General features: G+C 46.4%; 1 protein-coding gene across 5 annotated transcripts in view; it reads left to right on the plus strand.

Annotated features, from left to right (window-relative positions):
* Positions 1 to 1,023: 1,023 nt before the first annotated feature.
* The window catches only part of B3GNT4 (UDP-GlcNAc:betaGal beta-1,3-N-acetylglucosaminyltransferase 4), a 42,069-nt gene continuing 29,234 nt past the window's right edge, over positions 1,024 to 13,858 (plus strand). For 4 of the 5 annotated variants that reach the window (XM_073586005.1, XM_073586008.1, XM_073586006.1 and 1 more), the window contains exon 1: positions 2,091 to 2,788. The gene's annotated coding sequence lies outside the window, so the exon portion shown is untranslated. Of the gene's footprint in view, positions 1,260 to 2,090; positions 2,789 to 13,858 lie in introns of those variants that run through there. The other variant, XM_073586009.1, reaches the window with a different exon arrangement.

Here is a 13,858-nt window from a genome sequence, read left to right on the forward strand (position 1 = left end):
AACGCTATATGGCGTCCAATCTCAATTCTAGCCAATTTTGGTTTGAAAAAGTCAAACGGCGCTCCTTCCCTTCTGAGCTCTGCCGTGTGCCCAAACAGTGGCTCCCCCCCACATATGGGGTACCAGCGTACTCAGGACAAATTGGACTACATTATCTAATTTCTCCTTTAAGCCTTGTGAAAATAAAAATATTGTTGCTAAAAGATCATTTTTGTGACTAAAAGTTAATTTTTTCTTTCCACGTTGCTTTAGTTCCTGTGAAGCACCTGAAGGGTTAATAATATTCTTGAATGTGGTTTTGATCAGCTTGAGGGGTGCAGTTTTTAGATTGGTGTCACTTTTGGGTATTTTCTGCCACATAGACCCCTCAAAGTGACTTCATATGTGAGGTGGTCCCTAAAAAAATGGTTTTGTAAATTTTGTTGTAAAAATGAGAAATCGCTGGTCAACGTTTAACCCTTATAACGTCCTAACAAAAAAAATGTTGTTTACAAAATCATGCTGATGTAAAGTAGACATGTGGGAAATGTTTTTTTTTAACTATTTTGTTTCACATATTTCTCTGCTTTAAGTGCATAAAATTTCAAAGTTTGAAAATTGCAAAATTCTCACCAAATTTCTGTTTTTTACACAAATAAACTCAAGATATATCGCAGAAACTTTTACCAATAATGTGAAGAACAATATGTGAGGAAAAATTAATCTCAGAATCAGTGGGATCCGTTGAAGCGTTCCAGAGTTATTACCTCATAAAGGGACAGTGGTCAGAATTGTAAAAATTGGCCTGGTCATTAATGTGTAAACACCCTTGGAGGGTAAAAGGGTTAAACCAGGTATTGGTACTTTTGGCAGTGTGGACAGGTGCCAAGTCCTGCTGGAGAATGAAATTTCCATCTCCAAAAAGCTTGTCGGCAGAGGGAAGCATGAAGTGCTCTAAAATTTCCTGATAGACAGCTGCGCTGACTTTGGTCTTGATAAAACACAGTGGACCTACACCAGCAGATGACATGACTCCCCAAACCATCACTGATTGCGGAAACTTCACACCAGACCTCAAGCAGCTTGGATTGTGGCATCTCTACTCCTCCTCCAGACTCTGGGACCTTGATTTCCAAATGAAATGTTAAATTTACTTTCATCTGAAAACAACACCTTGGACCACTGAGCAACAGTCCAGTTCTTTCGAGAGAGAGAGAAAACATTTTGGCAGTTCCGCAAAAAAACGGATCCAACGGATGGCCATCCGTCAAGATCGGCTGGTAATGCAACTCAATGGGGAAAAAAACGGATCCGCCAAAAATAAAGGCGGATCCGTTTTTTCAAAAACTGGCGGATTTTGACTGATGGTCAAAAACGGAAGTGTGAAAGAGGCCTTAGACACTTCTGGCGTTGTCTATTGGTCATGAGTGGCACAAGCAACCAGGATAACCGCAGCCTTGAAAGGATTGAAAGTCCAGTCAAAAATTTGGGGGAGATTCACAAGGAGTGGACTGCTGCTGGAGTCATTGCTTCAAGAGCCACCACACACAGGTGTATCCAGGACATGGGCTACAAGTGTTGCATTCCTTGTGTCAAGCCACTCATGACTAATAGATTTCACCAGAAGCGTCTTACCTACCTGTGAGTGGCCAGGACTCCCCCGTGCGTGGCCAGGACTCCCCCCCGTGAGTGGCCAGGACTCCCCCCCGTGAGTGGCCAGGACTCCCCCCCGTGAGTGGCCAGGACTCCCCCCCGTGAGTGGCCAGGACTCCCCCCCGTGAGTGGCCAGGACTCCCCCCCGTGAGTGGCCAGGACTCCCCCCCGTGAGTGGCCAGGACTCCCCCCCGTGAGTGGCCAGGACTCCCCCCCGTGAGTGGCCAGGACTCCCCCCCGTGAGTGGCCAGGACTCCCCCCCCGTGAGTGGCCAGGACTCCCCCCCGTGAGTGGCCAGGACTCCCCCCCCGTGAGTGGCCAGGACTCCCCCCGTGAGTGGCCAGGACTCCCCCCGTGAGTGGCCAGGACTCCCCCCGTGAGTGGCCAGGACTCCCCCCGTGAGTGGCCAGGACTCCCCCCGTGAGTGGCCAGGACTCCCCCGTGCGTGGCCAGGACTCCCCCGTGCGTGGCCAGGACTCCCCCGTGCGTGGCCAGGACTCCCCCGTGAGTGGCCAGGACTCCCCCCTGCGTGGCTAGGACTCCACATAGACAGGGCACCTGCCCGTTTCCTGATGCAGACACTGCAGTCCCGTGGAATATTGTCCCGCTGACCGGCAGCAGCTGCGGCCTCTTTGCTATGGCTCGGGTCCACCCAGACTGGCGACCACAAGAGACCCCTGTGGACACAGAGCAGCATTATAAGATAATGGCGCCTTTTCCATTGTATAGGACACAGCTGGCGCGGAGAGGGCTGACTGTAGCCCGGCTACACTGACAGGAGCTCGCCCCCCATCCCTCTTAGCATGCAGGGCAGCAGCTCCTCTCCAGTCAGACAAGCCCGCGCCTTTGTGCTGCCGCTGATTCCCGGGCGGCGGCCGTTGCTAGGAGCCGCTAGTTCTCCAAGTCCTTCCATCGATACACGGAGGTGTGCGGGGCGGGGAGGGTTAGCAGCGCGCACAGGGTTACAGGCGTCGTCTCCCCGGTGACTGCTGTCTAAGAACCGAGCGCCTCCTGGGATGAAGTTCTCCATCTCCTCACACACGAGGCGGTGAACATGCGGAGCAGCTGCCCGCGCTCCGGGGCTGTCACCGGCACCGCCTGACAGGACGGCCTGTCTGCCACTGTGCCCGCCGGTGCCGACCCCTCACTGGGCCAGGTAAGGTGTGTCCGTCATTATAGGTGAGCCTGTCTATGTCTCATTCACACCCAGCAAACCTGCAGACTCGCCATTCCCCCACCGAGCACTTATCTCCCTGACAGAAGAGGTGACAACCAACGTGACCTCAGCTCCAATGTTCTCAAATCTTCCCAAGTGCACCAGGGTAAAGGAAAATGGGGTGACCCCCAGACGGCGACATCGCTCTGCCATCCGGGGGCCAAGTGCTGACCCACCTGGGAAGACAAGGGACACAGAGCCCAATGTGGGGCTACCTGGGAGCGATGGTGTCCAGACCGCGCCGCACAATGGCCGTTACATGGGCATTTGTTACGGCTCATTCAGAAGTCCATGGGTTTTCTTTTTTCACGCTCCAGAAAAATGGTCCTACCGTCATCTGATTTTGTGCCAAGTTTTATCAGTTTTTCTCAGATGCAAAAAAAAAATAAAATAAACATAGTAACAGTTAGCAAGGCCAAAGACATTAAGGCCATGTGCACACGCTGCGGTTTTTGCTGCGGTTCTGCAGACAGTGTACAGTAGCATGTTATCCTATGGGATTAACATTCTGCAGTGCTCACGCTGCGGATTTTTACCTGCAAAAAGCTGCGTTTTTTTTTCCGCAGCATGTCAATTGTTTCTGCGGATTCTGCTGCGGTTTGCCACCTATTCCATTGTCCAGGTGGCAAACCGCAGGGCAAAACCGCTGGCCAATCCACAGGTCATTTTACCTGCGGTTCCGCAGATGTGAATCCACAGACGAATCTGCAGTGTGTGCACATAGCCTTATCCGTCCAGATCAGCCTATATTCCGTCAGAATAAATCCCCAGATCTACGTCCTTCTAAAGAACCTAATAACTGTAACATACAATATCGTTACCAGGGCCGGACTGAGACCTAAAAGCAGCCATGGCACAGAAAAAAATCACCAGCCCACAAACAATGAATGTCCTCACCCAAATCATAGAACACTGGCAGGTTGTGCCAACTTTTACTTTAGCACACACACACGTGTCTCACACACGTAATACACAGCTCACACACACGTATCACACACACAGCTCACATGTATCGCACACACATGTATCACACAGCTCACACAAGTAGCTCACACACACATCACACACAGCTCACATCACAGCGCGCACACACAGCTCACAATTATTACACACGTATCACACAGCTCACACGTATCACACACACAGCTCATGCTCACACGTATCAGACAGCTCACCCACACGGCTCACACTCAAACGTATCACACAGCTCACCCACACAGCTCACACACGCAGCTCACGCTCACACACGCATGTATCACACAGCTCACACACAAGTAGCTCACACACATGTATATTACACATGTGTCACACAGCTCACACATATCACAAATGTATCTCACAGCTCACACATGCAGCTCACACGTATCACACAGCTCGCTCACACACGTATCACACAGTCATACACACAGCCTCACACAGTTACACACAGTCACACACACAGCCTCATACATACTCACTGCCTCACACACACTCCTCTGTGGTGCAGGGGAGGCTGGTGTCCATGTGCAGCTCTCCAACTTCTCCTGCTCACAGCAGCTCTGTCCCTGCACATCCCCTGGTCTCTCCTCTCTACAGGATACTAGCAGATGAGCCAGGGAGAGTTGTCACTTGCTGACAGAAGCTTATCTCTCCCTGGGAGCCACCACCTTTGCTGACCTTATGCTGATTTCATATTGATTGCTGCGCTGGCTCTCTCACTCAGAGCCAGCTGCATAGGAGGATAAGAGCCCCGGAGCTTTCATAGCGATGCCCCTGGAGGAGAGCAAAGAGGCGTCCTGTGCGCGCCCAGGCGGCCTTTTCAAATTTCTGACCTGGGCCCTGTGTGTGCACTCTCCTGCTTGCCCGCACTGACGGGGGCGCGGCCACGCTCACACACTGACGCGGCCGCTGCGGCCCTTATCAGCGCGTGCACCAAAAGGAGCACAAGCGCACAGAGTGTCTAGTCAGAAGTTTTAAAGGGCCCATTTTGTAGTTCAGAGGCACCGGCCCACCGGGAATCTGCCCGGCTTGCCAGATTACCAGTCCAGGCCTGATCGTTACGCTCCAGGAAGACATCCAGGCCTCTCTTGAACCCTTCGACTGAGTTCGCCATCACCACCTCCTCAGGCAGGGAATTCCAGATTCTCACTGCCCTAACAGTAAAGAATCCTCTTCTATGTTGGTGGAAAAATCTTTTCTCCTCCAGACGCAGAGAATGCCCCCTTGTGACCGTCACCTTCCTTGGTATAAACAGATCCTCGGAGAGATATCTGTATTGTCCCCTTATATACTTATACATGGTTATTAGATCGCCCCTCAGTCGTATTTTTTGTAGACTAAATAATCCTAATTTTGCTAATCTCTCTGGGTATTGTAGTTCCCCATCCCCTTTTATTAATTTTTTTTCCCTCCTTTATACTCGCTGTAGTTCCATTATACCCTTGCTGAGCACCGGTGCCCAAAACTGTACACAGTCTTGTAAAAGTACCTTCTTTTTATCTAGCAGTGCATGAAATGCGGACAGCACACTAATGCCATCTATCTTTTTTTCACAGTCCCATAGACTTGTATTGCCAGTTTTGAGCCTACACCCGGATCGGTATCTGACGTGTCTGTGCGATTTTGCACACTTAGTCCACCAAAAACTCGGATATGTGAACAGCCCCATAGACTTTACTAGGTGCAAATGCTACCCGAGCAAAAAGGTGTCAGGCTAGGCTCCATCAATCGGTATTTAGTGTGCAAAAAAAAAAAGTGTTGTGTGCTTTTTTTTTTTTTTTTTCTTTTTTACATTGCATAAAATTACATGTGTTTTTATTTGCAGATTTTCTCCATATACTTGAATGACATGAGGGAAATCCGCAGATAAAAATACCCCTCATGTGGTTTTATTGTGTTTTCAGAAAGGAAATGCAAAAAAAACACCTGGCATTACCAATAGTTTTATCAAAGCTGAGCAAATGTGTTGTATAAAAAAACACAACAAATACTCATTGTGGGAACTTGGCCTGAATGTCTATATTGCACTTACCACTTCATCTTTTCACCCTACGCCTCTTATACCCCTCATCCTGTTCCTGTTCAGTAATCCTAAACAGTCAGGGAAAATGCGATATAATGAGAAATGTTACTAAAATGCATATAAAAATGCTTCAGACTGCTGTTATTAATGTATCTTATAAGGCTGGCACAAAATATTGTGCAGAAAGCTGAAGGGTTATCCTTCACCGTACCAGCAGATTGAATGTGATTTCTGAAATCCCATGCACACGTTGCTTTTTTTTCCCTTGCAGATTTGAAGCAGTTTCAGATCTGCAGCAGGTCAATTCTTTCTCCGTCTTTGCAGCCTTTTTCACCCATCCTAATTACTGGGGAAAAAATCGCATAAAAAACACAATTGTTTTTATGCAGCGGTTTTCCTGCAAGAAACGTTTTTGATGTAGACATGTGTGCAATATATCCTTGTGCTGCAGATTTATCATAGTCGGTGATAGTGTTTCATAGATTTAAGGATGAATGAAGACACAAGTCCATTGCGTTAAGGTACTGTCACACTTAGCGATGCACCAGCGATCCCGACCAGCAATATGACGCGGTCAGGATCGCTGGTGCATCGCTAAGTGGTCGCTAGTGAGCTGCCACACAGGCAGATCTCACCAGTGACATAGCAGGGGTCGGGGGTCGCTACTTACCTGTCAGACGAGGCGATCCTGACGTTCTCCTGCCCGCGTCGCTCGTCTCCACAGCAGGAAGCCCCAGCAGGAAGCTGACGACGAGAAACGGTCCAAGACGTTCTTGCGCGATCAGCGATAACCAGCGGGGGAGCCGGTCGGAGGTAAGTATCAGACATAGCGATATCACTATAACGTCACAAAATCCAGTGACATAGCGATATTGCTAGCGATATCGCTTAGTGTGACAGGCCCTTTAAAGCTATAAACTCATGTTGATCCAGAGGAAGATAACCACATGCAGTAGATGCTAATTGCCCTTTAGGGGAAAACAAATTCCTTCCAGACTCCACATACGGCAATCAGACTGGTTTTCTGGATCAACGCCCATCAGAGAATCGAGTACTCATAAACTGTAATATATTTTTCAAGAAAGGTACACAGGCCCTCCTTGTAGTTTGTACTTAATCAACCATTACAATATCCTGTCAGAGAGTTCCATAGTCTCACTGTTCTTGCATTAAAGAATCGCCGTTTGTGATTATGATTAAACCTTCTTTCTCCTATATGTAGTTGATGCCCCCTTGTCCCCGTCGTAGGTGTACAAAGATCATTAGAAATATCTCTGTACAGTTCCCTTGTATATTTGTACGTTGTAATAAGATCACCCCTAATCCTTCGTTTTTCCAAACTGAATAATCCCAAGTCTGATAACCAGTCTTGTTATTGCAGTCCACCCTTTCCCTTAAAGGGAACCTTTTGCCAGGTTTTTCCCATAATACCTACGACCACTATCTTTCATCCCTGTGTTACAGCATTCTGAAATGCTGTATATAAGTCTCCAAGCCGCCCTGCAAAACAAAAAAAGCAACCTTTTATTATACTCATCTATGGCGCAGTCCGGTCTGATGGGCGTCGCTGGTCTTGGTCTCTTCAGAGCAAAGCACTGTAGTGCGCGTGTGTCGACGCTCTTTGGCTTTTCATCACGCATGCGCAGAACAGTACTTTTCACTGCCCTTAGCAGGGCAGAGCAGTGCGCCTACGCAGGAGCGCAATGGAAAACAGTATGTGGATGACAAAGGATGAGTCATCCACACAAAGCAGAGAAGGTGGACAGCGATCACATGAAGACAGGAGGCAACGACTCAAGACCATGACCCCCATCGCACTGGACCTCCCCGTAGGTGATTATAATAAGAGGTCTTTTATCCTTCTTGCACACTGGAGCCCAAAGTTGTGCATAGTTTTACCTTTATACAAGTCACTAGTGCAGCCACACATCGAATACTGTGTCCTTGCCATGAACATCTATGCTTCTTTTAGTGTGTATATGTTGTCTTCTAACTGCTTTTGTCATTAAAGGGGTTGTCCGCTTACTAGGATAAATCCCCCGTTACACACTGCGATATCGCTAGCAATATCGCTGTAAAGTCACCGATTTTGTGACGTTACAGCGATATTACTAGCGATATCGCTGCATGTGATACTTACCTCCGACCGGCTCCCCCGCTGGTTATCGCTGATCGCGCGAGAAGCTGCTGGATCATTCCTCGTCGTCCACTTCCTGCGGCGCTTCCTGCTGTGCCGATGAGCGACGCGTGGAGCCGGGCGGGAGGACGCAGGATCGCCTAGTGTGACAGGTAAGTAGCGATCCCCGTCCCCTGCGATGTCGCTAGTGAGATCTGCCTGTGTGGCAGCTCACTAGCGACCACCCAGCGATTCACCAGCGATCCTGACCGCGTCATATCGCTGGTCGGGATCGCTGGTGAGTCGTTAGGTGTAACGGTACCCTAACCTCTTCTTGAACTAAATGTTTGGCCCTGATAAAATTTAAAAAAAAAAGCTATACTCGTCCCCGTGCCGTTCCCACTGTGTCGGTACTTGCTCTTGCAAGGCTCTCGTGCAATGTTGTAACACGTGACCTGGCGTCCAATCAAAGCTAGGATAACTATTTCCACCTACGTAGGGATTGAACATGAAGAGGAAGTTCGGCCTGCAGCTAATCCCTGGCTTCCTCTTCATGTTCAATCCGTATGTATTTGAGGGTTTAAAGTGGGAAATTTTGTCCTTCTAGAGCATGTCAAGTTATTGTAGGGAGACATACTGGCCACGCAATACTTAAAGGGAACCTGTCACATTATTTTCAGCATCTAAACTGTTCCCAGTGCGTTGTTAGTGATGCAATGTGCATCACTAACAGTTTTTTTTTTTATTAAACACTACACAGTAATCATCTGCAAAGAAGCGCTTTACATAGTTAGATTAATGTACAATCCTGCGCTTTCACGATACACACGAAGCAAGCACAGGATTTTTCAAAGCATATTCGAGTGACATTGGAGCAACCCCGGGAACATCATTCAAATTGCGTGGTCGGCGCCAACCGTGACTGAACGAAATGAAGCACGTCCCTATGACAAAATGAGCAGGTACAATCTAACTATATGAAGTGCTTTTTGCACATGATCATTGCGCCGTCTTTACTGAAAAAAAACCCAACGTGTTGATGATGCACATTGCATCACTAATAATGCACTGGGGACAGGTTATGTGCTAAAAATGACATGACACATGCCCTTTAAGTGCAAGATGCACAGCATATTCTGAAGTGCAGCTAAACACTACAGATATCCTGTCAGCCCTATTACTTGCCATACACATACAGTAAGGCTATATACCCACGTATTCAGAAAATTCCTGACTGAAAACCGGACTCCTTCCCAGAAAACGCGCTTTTTTTTTCCGGAGCGTCCCCAGTCTCATAGAAAATAGTTAAGAATGCAGATTTTCCGCGAAATTAATGAGCATGCTGCGTTTTTTTTTACCGGGATATGTTTTTTTCGCGGGAAAAAAAAACGCATCAATATGCACAAAGTGCAGAATTCATTAAAATGAGTGAGATGCTTTTAAGCGTTTTTAAGCTTTTTTTGCTGGTAAACACACGAAAAAACCGCTTAGGCTAGTTTCACACTAGCGTTTTTGAGCGCAGCGACGGCCTGCGCACGGCCGCCGCTAAGCCCCGCCCCTGCCGCGCCTCCGCCGGTAGCTCCGCCTACTGGCGCATGACGCTGCATGCGCCCTGCGTCCCCTATCTTTATCACTGGGGGCGCAGGCCGTGCGCAGTATGCGTTTGGCGGCGCATGCGCCTTTTTGACGATGCGCCGGCGCAACCAAACTGCAGCAGGTTGCGTTTGGCCCAGGTCGGCGCACCGTCAAAAGGACGCATGCGCCGCCAAACGCATACTGCGCACGGGCTACGCCCCCAGTGATAAAGATAGGGGGCGCATGCAGCGTCATGCGCCGGTAGGCGGAGCTACCGGCGGAGGCGCGGGAGGGGGCGGGGCTTAGCGGCGGCCGTGCGCAGGCCGTCGCTGCGCTCAAAAACGCTAGTGTGAAACTAGCCTTACGTGGGTACACAGCCTTAAAGTCCTCAAAAGGGCTGATATTGCACTTTTTCTCCTGACCATTATTTTATTAAATTGCTGAGTAAGTGATCTGCCATACTGTTGTGTTTTTTTTTTTTTGTTTTTTTTTTGCCATTGACGGGAACACGCATTTGGCATAATCAGAGGCGTTTCGCTTCTTTGTGCCCTCCACCTCTCTTGAGGACCCTACATACTTCAAATAAACCGAAATGGGTGATTTTGACCATAACACTTGTTCGTCAGCTGCTTCAGTGAAATGAGGAATTTATTTGGGTCTACTGATGAATCCTCATTATTATTCAATATGCAAATTGCCTCTTCAGAGACGATGATGACTTGAACTCTAGTACCACCTATTGGAAGTAGCATCCTATTAGTCAATATCGACCTTATAACGAACCTTGCAATATGACTTGGTATAAAAGTCATATTGCAAGAGAAAATTTGCATATTTAATTTCTCAGAGTAGCATGCAAGGCGTTTAAGTCTCCTCATACTGGCATCTCTTAATTATTTAAAAGGCTAATCTGGCACGTTGCATGTTTTTAAGCTGATCATAAGCACTGGCTGTAGCAAATACCCCAACATGACCAGTGCGGTATGAGATTTTGTCTTTTCATGCCAACGAACAATTGTTGGCCCACATGTCTCGTGTACGAGAGCCTTTAGTTTCAACCCTGACTTTAACAATTATAATAAGGTATGATTGTTTTTTGTGAAAGATTTCCTGTACAATTGATCAGCCAGATTCAGGCAGACACTAATCTTATGTGTATCGACGAGTGCAAACAAGATACAGAGTGCCAGACTGAAAGTCATGAGAACAGTGATCTTTCCACAGCAAAGACCTTCATACACATTACACTAAAGTTGGCTGAACCTGGTGATATCGAAGTGATTTGGATTGATTGGTTAACAGTCTGTGCATGGCGGCTTCCATACTCTTTCCCCGGAAATGATGGTGGGGAGAAGGGTTCTAGCCTGTTGAAACACAATGGCCGATGCTTTTGTTTGGCACACAGACAAGCTGTCTGGCAGCTCTCTCCTACAAAACACAGGTGCTCGGCGAAGCTTTCCTGTGTATGGCTGCAAAAGCGTCGCTCCAAGTGTTCATTTGGCAAACATCTGTAACATATATGAGGAGTTTTATATTGATGATCTATCCTAATAACAATCAATATCTGATCATAGGAGTGTGACATGAGACACCCCCACCAGTCAGATATTGACATATCCTAACAATAGGCCATAAATATAAAATTCCCTGATAGCCTCTTTAAACTGACCATACACGTGATATATTTATTTGCAGATCATTGGTAAATGCAGCTTATTTAGAGGTTTAGCGTTATTCTTTCATGTATGATCACTACACCAACCAGAGGCTCAGCAAATTTTTTGCCTACTTTTGCTAGATCTGCAAGTAAATGTCATGTGGCTAGGTAACATGGTTATGGTTCCTTATAAGTATTGTTATCTGTCAAAGGGTATTTGTTGAGAAACTTCATGGTGTTCAAACTTTTTCAGGCTTCATTGCAGAGCAAGGCAACTTATTAAATGCACAGTATATGATATTAAGATAAAATATTCATCGTTTCATTCTAGCATTAGTATATGATCTAAATTAGTTGATTATAACCTTTCTGTAAGAGCGTGTCATGTCTCTAAAACTGAAGGGGAAGTGATCTTTCCTAACTGTTAGCAAAACTCACATGATTAAAAGATTTGTGATTGTGATAATATTACAGGGTATATACACTAGTTTCCTTGATATTGCGTTGATCCATGGAGCTAGTCTGATTGCCGTATGTGGAGTCGGGAAGGAATTTTTTTCCCCAATGTAAAGCTTACTGTTTGCCACATGGTTTTTTTTTTTTTGCCTTCCTCTGGATCAATGTTGTTAGGGCAGGTTAGAATAGGATATGGTTTGAACTAGATGGACTTAGTCTTCCTTTAACCTTAGTAACTATGTTACTATGTGTGGAGAGAAAATCTCAATCCTGAAGATAGAAGGGATGCAACACTTACTGCATCCGCTGGGCTCCCATGATCTTAATTTGATAGCATATTAAGTTATGTTTACATGTTCTTCCTCAATGTGTTCTTTAGGTGTTCTTCGAAATACAGTGGCAAGTAAAAGTTTGGGCACCCCTGGTCAAAATAACTTATTGTGAACAGTTAAGCAAATTGAAGATGAAATGATCTCCAAAATGCATCAGGCTTGTTTACATGTTCTCTTGCATAGTTCCGACATTGAATTTTATGGTGAGGATGCAGGAAAGATTTTCTTCTGATGACTCTTCCACGAAGGCCATATTTGTGTGGGTGAAATGTAGAACAATGTACCACAATTCCAGAGTCTGCTAAATCTTTCTGAAGGTCTTTTCCAGTCAAGTGGGCATTCTGATTTTCTTCTGTAGCAATCCTAGGAGCAGCTCTTATTTAAATTTTGCTTGGTCTTGCAGGCCTTATTTTGACCTACACTTTTAGACTGAGTTCACACGTCGCGGTTTTTTCGCGGCGGTTTTAAACGTGAGATTTTGCCGTGAAAACGCGGAAAATAAGCATCCCATGCAATCCTATGGGATTCCGCAACCCTGTGCTAAGGCTGCTTTTTTTTCCGCGGCGGAATCGCTTCGCGGTAAAAAAACGCAGCATTCTCATTAATTTAGTGGAATCATGGCGATTCTGCCCACATAGGAATGCATTGTTCTGCTTACTTTCCGCATGTGGCTGTGCCCACCATGCGAAAAGTAAGCAGAAAATTTGCGGATGGTACCCACGGTCCTGAGGAGAGGAGACTGTACTCCGGGCTTTGGGTACCATATCCCTGTAAAAAATAGAATGAAAATAAAAAATATTGTTATTCTCACCTTCTGGCGTCCCGCGCAGCCTTCCCGCTTCTCTCCACAGTCCGGTCCCAGTAATCCTTTGCGACAATGACCGTGATGACGTCGCGTTCTCGCGGGAGCGCAACGTCTCGCTGTCATTCGCGCAAAGGATTACTGGGACCAGGAGCGTGGAGAGAGGCGGAAAGGCTGCGCGGGATGCCGGAAGGTGAGAATAACAATATTTTTTATATTTTACTACTGATGCTGCATAGACAGCATCAGTAGTAAAAAGTTGGTCACACTCGTCAAACAGTGTTTGACGAGTGTGACCAACCTGTCAATCAGTTCTCCAAGCGATGCTCCAGATCGCTTGGAAAACGCTAGCATTCTGCAAGCTAATTACGCTTGCAAATCGCTAGTTTTTCCGCAGGAAAATTGCGGGAATTTAAAATGCGATTTTCCCGTGGAATGGAATTCCGGAATTCTCGCGGTAACTTCCGCGAGAGTTCCGCTACGTGTGAACGTAGCCTTACTGTTAACTTCTATTTCTTAATTACATTTCAAACTGATGAAAGGGCAACTTGAAAATGCTTTATCTTCTTCTAGCCCTCTTCTGCTTTGTGGGTCTCCTTATTTGTAAAATTTAAAAAATAACTATAATATTTTGCCTAAAAAATGCAAAAGAAATGTCATCTTTAACTTTAGTCCTTTTAGAGATCATTCCGTCTTCATCTTGCTTAACTGTTGACAATAACAAGGGTGCCCAAACTTTTACATGCCATTGTATAATGCCCAATTTAAATTACTGTTTTTAAACATTAAATACTTTTGTACGGTAATTTTGCTTTATTTTAAAATTCATAACTATTTGTTACTGGAGTATGGCCCTGTGGTCACTTACCACATCTTCTTTCATCACCCTGAATTTAATTATGCTGATGTACGCAGGGAGAAATGACCGCAGATTCGTTCACTGCCTCCACAATTTTTCTGTCCTCTCCATCTTCAGTCCCCATTTCCACACTTCTGCCCTCAACCACAACGTTCATGTAAACTAGGCTTCATCAGGGGGCTGTAATAAATCAGTTTGTGTTAACTGTGCCA

This window comes from Dendrobates tinctorius, unplaced genomic scaffold, assembly GCF_039654945.1.
Source record: "Dendrobates tinctorius isolate UK_male_01 unplaced genomic scaffold, ASM3965494v1 ptg000090l, whole genome shotgun sequence".
NCBI classification, from domain to species: Eukaryota; Metazoa; Chordata; class Amphibia; order Anura; family Dendrobatidae; genus Dendrobates; species Dendrobates tinctorius.